Source organism: Portunus trituberculatus, chromosome 39 (assembly GCF_017591435.1).
Source record: "Portunus trituberculatus isolate SZX2019 chromosome 39, ASM1759143v1, whole genome shotgun sequence".
Classification (NCBI taxonomy): domain Eukaryota; kingdom Metazoa; phylum Arthropoda; class Malacostraca; order Decapoda; family Portunidae; genus Portunus; species Portunus trituberculatus.
In genome coordinates, this window is record NC_059293.1 from 15,241,295 (window position 1) to 15,246,294 (window position 5,000).

Consider the following 5,000-nt stretch of genomic DNA (forward strand, 5'->3'; position numbering starts at 1 on the left):
ATGAAAAAAAAGGATAAGAAAAGAAGAATAAGGAGGAGGCAGAGGAGGTAGAAGAAGAAGAAGAAGAGGAGGAGGAGGAGGAGGAGGAGGAGGAGGAGGAGGAGGAGGAAGAAGGTGAAAGAGTGGAAAGGGCAAAACTATTCCACGAAATTAACACGAACACACTGCAGTATATAATAAAACCATCCACATTTCTGATTCCACCACCACCACCACTACTACTACTACTACTACTACTACTACTACTACTACTACTACTACTACTACTACCACCACCACTTCAAAGGAATTCTTCAGTGCTTCTATCAATTATTTCTTTTTTCTTTCACGTGGAGGAGAAATAATGTGGATGCGATGTTGCCAGCTATGTGAGACTGCCGCGTTGCCACATATGAAGGAGCGGGTTCGTGTGGAGGGTCACTGCGGACTATGGGGTGGATGATGGGTTGAAAGTGGATGATTGAAGGGGTGGAGGGGTGATAGGGGTGATGGGGGAGAGAGGGTGTGGTGGAGAGGCCCTGAGTGGATTATTATAACGCCTTTGTGGAGTTACTAAGACGTTTTGTATCGTATCGTTGTTGTTTATTGAAGGTTTTGTCGTCGTGTTGTTGTTGTTGTTGTTGTTGTTGTTGTTGTTGGCTTTTTCAATGACGAGTTTTCTTTTAGTGTAGCAAATTTTGAAAAGTAATCGATTTTTTTTCCGGTAATAGACGAAAAATCAATGTGAATGTAAAATAGTAACGACAACAACAATAACACCTACTACTACTACTACTACTACTACTACTACTACTACTACTACTACTACTACTACTACTACTACTACTACTACTACTACTACTACTACTACTACTACTATTATGTCCTTGGTAAATTGAAAATGTCTTTGTACTTTGCGAATAAAATAGTCTTTTTCCAAATTTTCTGCAATTTACGAATATTGGCCAATGAATCTCTCTCTCTCTCTCTCTCTCTCTCTCTCTCTCTCTCTCTCTCTCTCTCTCTCTCTCTCTCTCTCTCTCTCTCTCTCTCTCTCTCTCTCTCTCTCTCTCTCTCGCTACGGAAACACAAAAGCACAATAAAAATGGAATTAACAAGAAACGAGGCAGTCGAGAGAGAGAGAGAGAGAGAGAGAGAGAGAGAGAGAGAGAGAGAGAGTGTAATAGAGTCTTTCGTTCCTCCCTCGTGCCCTTTACGTGCCCTTTATGACTAACTTTTTCCCCTCCCTTTGATTAGTGACGTGAAGAGACTGTCTGCATTGATTCATTGGAAAGGGGAGACGAAGAGGGAAGGGAAGAGGGAAAGGGAAAGGGGGTGGTAGACAAGAGAGGAAGGGTGGAAGGGAAGGAAAAATGGTGAGAGACAAGGATATGAAGGAAGGGAGATAATGGGAAGGGAGGGATGAAAGGGGAATAAGGGAAGGTGAGAGAGAGAGAAGAGGAAGGGGGAGGAAAGAATAGAGGATAGAGAAAGAATAGATACAAGTTAAAAGAGAAATTGGAGAAGGAGGAAAGAGGGAAAAATAAGGAAGAGTGAAATGGAAGAGAAAAAGAAAGGAAGAAGGAGTGAAAGATGAAGAAAGGAGCTGAAAGAAATTGGAGGAGGAAGGAAAACGAAAGGAGAGAAATTAGCGAAGGAGAGATAAGAAAGAGTGAAATGGAAGAAGAAAAGAAAAGAAGAAGGAATGAAAGAGGAGAAAGAAGCCGATAAAAACTTGAGAATGAAGGAAAAGAAGGGAGAGAAGAGAGGAAAGTCAAAGAATGAGAGAAAGGAATAAGAAAAAGGAGAGGAAGACTAAAAGAAGAAAAAAATGAGAAAGAAGTAAGAAAGAGTAGGGAAGGGAAAGGAAAGGAAAGAAAATAAAAAAAAGGAGGAGGAGGAGGAGGAGGAGGAGGAGGAGGAGGAGGAAACGTAAGAAAAGGAGAACAAGATTAAAAGGAGAAAGTAAGAGAAATGGAAACAATAATGATCATGGATTGCTCCGTTTCAAATTTCCACTGAAGGAGGAGGAAGAGGAGGAGGAGGAGGAGGAGGAGGAGGAAGAGGAGGAGGAGGAAGGAATTAGGAGAACAGGAAGAGGAAGAGGAAGAGGAAGAGGAAGAGGAGGGCCATTCTTTATCATTATCATTATTATTAACGGTTACTTTGTCAAAATTAGTGTCCCATGAGAGAGAGAGAGAGAGAGAGAGAGAGAGAGAGAGAGAGAGAGAGAGAGAGAGAGAGAAAGTGTCTGTTTAAAGCGACTGTCCATCTTTCCGTCCGTCAATGTCTGCTATTATCCTCTCTCTCTCTCTCTCTCTCTCTCTCTCTCTCTCTCTCTCTCTCTCTCTCCATTATATATTTTTAGGCGGTGGATATGAGAGAGAGAGAGAGAGAGAGAGAGAGAGAGAGAGAGAGAGAGAGAGAGAGAGAGAGAGAGGTACATGATTCTGCTAGCGTGTAATTGTTACCAGAGAAGGGAGAGAGGGAGAGGGGAGGGAGGAGAGGAGAGGAGAGAGAGAGAGAGAGAGAGAGAGAGAGAGAGAGAGAGAGAGAGAGAGAGAGAGAGAGAAGGGCAGTGGATGTATTGTTGATGGTGGGAATGTATTTTTGAGAGAGAGAGAGAGAGAGAGAGAGAGAGAGAGAGAATTATTATCATTATCATTATTCTCATCATTGTTAGTATCGTTATTATTATTATTATTATTATTATTATTATTATTATTATTATTATTATTATTATTATTTCCATTATTACTGTTATTACTATTATTATCATTATTACCACTATTTTCCTTTGTGTCCCAGGTTCTCTTCGCGTGGGCGTGGATGAGGATGAAGGACCAGGGCTGAAAGGTGAGTACCGCCTGTGTGTGTGTGTGTGTGTGTGTGTGTGTGTGTGTGTGTGTGTGTGTGTGTGTGTGTGTGTGTGGGATGTTTACATGATTAATGGAGCAATAGAGATTATTAATTATGAATAGGATAATAATATCATATAAATCAAAGTATAGACTCAGGTGGGAATCAAGGCCTTGGGAGGAGGAGGAGGAGGAGGAGGAGGAGGAGGAGGAGGAGGAGGAGGAGGAGGAGGAGGAGGAGGAGGAAGGAGTAGGAAGTGAGAGGAGAAGGAGGAGGAATATAAAAGTAATCCAAACAGTAACAAACTCTGATGATGATGATGATGATGATGATGATGAGGAGGAGGAGGAGGAGGAGGAGGAGGAGGAGGAGGAGGAGGAAGAGGAAGAGGAAGAGGAGAGGAAGAAAGAATAGAAGAGTATGAGTTGGATCAGCTGATATGAAAGAATAACTCTTGCATAACTCCCTTAGCTGTATCTCCTCCTCCTCCTCCTCCTCCTCCTCCTCCTCCTCCTCCTCCTCCTCCTCCTCCTCCTCCTCCTCCTGCAAAGAAAAGTTACCAAGATACTCCCATGGCTGCGAGACAAGCCTTATTAGGAGCGTGTGAGGGAGCTTGACTTGTTCAGGGTAGAGAAACGTAGGATGAGAGAAGACTTGATAGAGGTACTTCAAATGTTCCGTTGCTTTCCTAACTCTGGAACTCCCTACCTGCTTCTGTATTTCCATCCTCCTTTAACTCCTTCAGTACTGTGACGCGTTTTCTTATTCATTCTGCTTACTATTTGGTGATTTTAGACAGGTTTAGAAACTCATGTGGGGATTAAAACAGTGAAGACTCTGACCATTAATCTTCTGACTTCCATAGACTCTTTCTAATGTCAATAGGTATTTCAAACGTTCCACTGCATTCATAACCTTAACCTGAACATTAACAACTATTTTTTCTCAGGTTAACTCTGGAACTCTCTACCTACTTCTGTATTTCCTTCTTCCTATTACCTGAGCTCCTTTAACCCTTTCAGTACCGTGACGTGTTTTCATATTTAATCTGCTAACTATTTGGTGATTTTATACAGGTTCAGAAACTTATGTGGGGATTAGAGTAGGGAAGACTCTAGCCATTAACCTTCTGACCTCCATAGACTCTTCCTAATGTCAATAGAATCGTCTAATCACACCCAAAAACTCAAGGTAAAAATGCGTTCCAATACTGAAAGGGTTAAGAGAGAGGCTGGAAGACATTTATCCCTTTTAATTGGCTACCTCTCTCGGACTTGCACGGGGACTGGCAACTAAGTGGGCCTTTTTTTTAACTCTTTCCGTCACCCGTGGCTAGTTTTCCCCTCTAACATAAAGAGATATTGATCAGCCACCTCTCGTAATAATTTCTATAAGATCATTAGCGATTATAATTCTGCTACATATATTTATTTACCTTATTTGTACGTACTATATAGCAATTTATATATTCAAGCAAAGAATGTGAGAAGTTATAGATAGAGAGCATTTTCCAGACATCTTCGCTCCAAGTTAGATAGTAAGCTTAACCTCTTCAGTACTGGGACACATTTTTACCTCGAGTCTTGTGCACGAATAGACCATTTTACTGACATTAGGAAAGGTCTCTGGAGGTCAGAAGATTAATGGCCACAGTTTTCACTATTGTAATCCCCACATAAGTTTCTGAAGCTGTAGAAAATCACCAAATATTAACCAGGATCAATATGGAAACGTGGCATGGTACTGAAGAGGTTAAGAAAATTTGCCTTCTTAATTGAGTCTTCCTTTGAGTAACACACGTGTCAGAAACCTTAATGTGATCGTCAGTCTTCGAAATGAGATTGGTGAGAGGTCTGTTTGTGTGGCTAGCTTTGCGGGAACTCACAGCGGACGGGCGCGGCTCCTGGTGGTGGTGGTGGTGGTGGTGGTGGTGGTGGTACAGGGATGCAGTGAGTCAGGTGTGTCATCGCTTGCAGTTTGTTGGCGGGAGAGGCAGCGTTCTCTCGTATAGCCAAGTCAGTGGTGCTGTGATCTCGTTGTTGTGGCGCCGTAAAACAATGAAAACTACTCCATTTTATTTTATTTTTTTTAGTAATAGCATATTTAACTCGTTAACACACACACACACACACACACACACACACACACACACACACACACAC

The 5,000-nt window shown here is 42.0% G+C and overlaps 1 long non-coding RNA gene across 1 annotated transcript in view; it reads left to right on the plus strand.

Moving 5' to 3' along the window:
- The window catches only part of LOC123515410, a 143,095-nt gene that overhangs the window by 74,939 nt on the left and 63,156 nt on the right, over positions 1 to 5,000 (plus strand). The window contains exon 4 of the long non-coding RNA XR_006677870.1: positions 2,788 to 2,835. This is a non-coding gene — a long non-coding RNA (uncharacterized LOC123515410). The remainder of the gene's footprint in view (positions 1 to 2,787; positions 2,836 to 5,000) is intronic.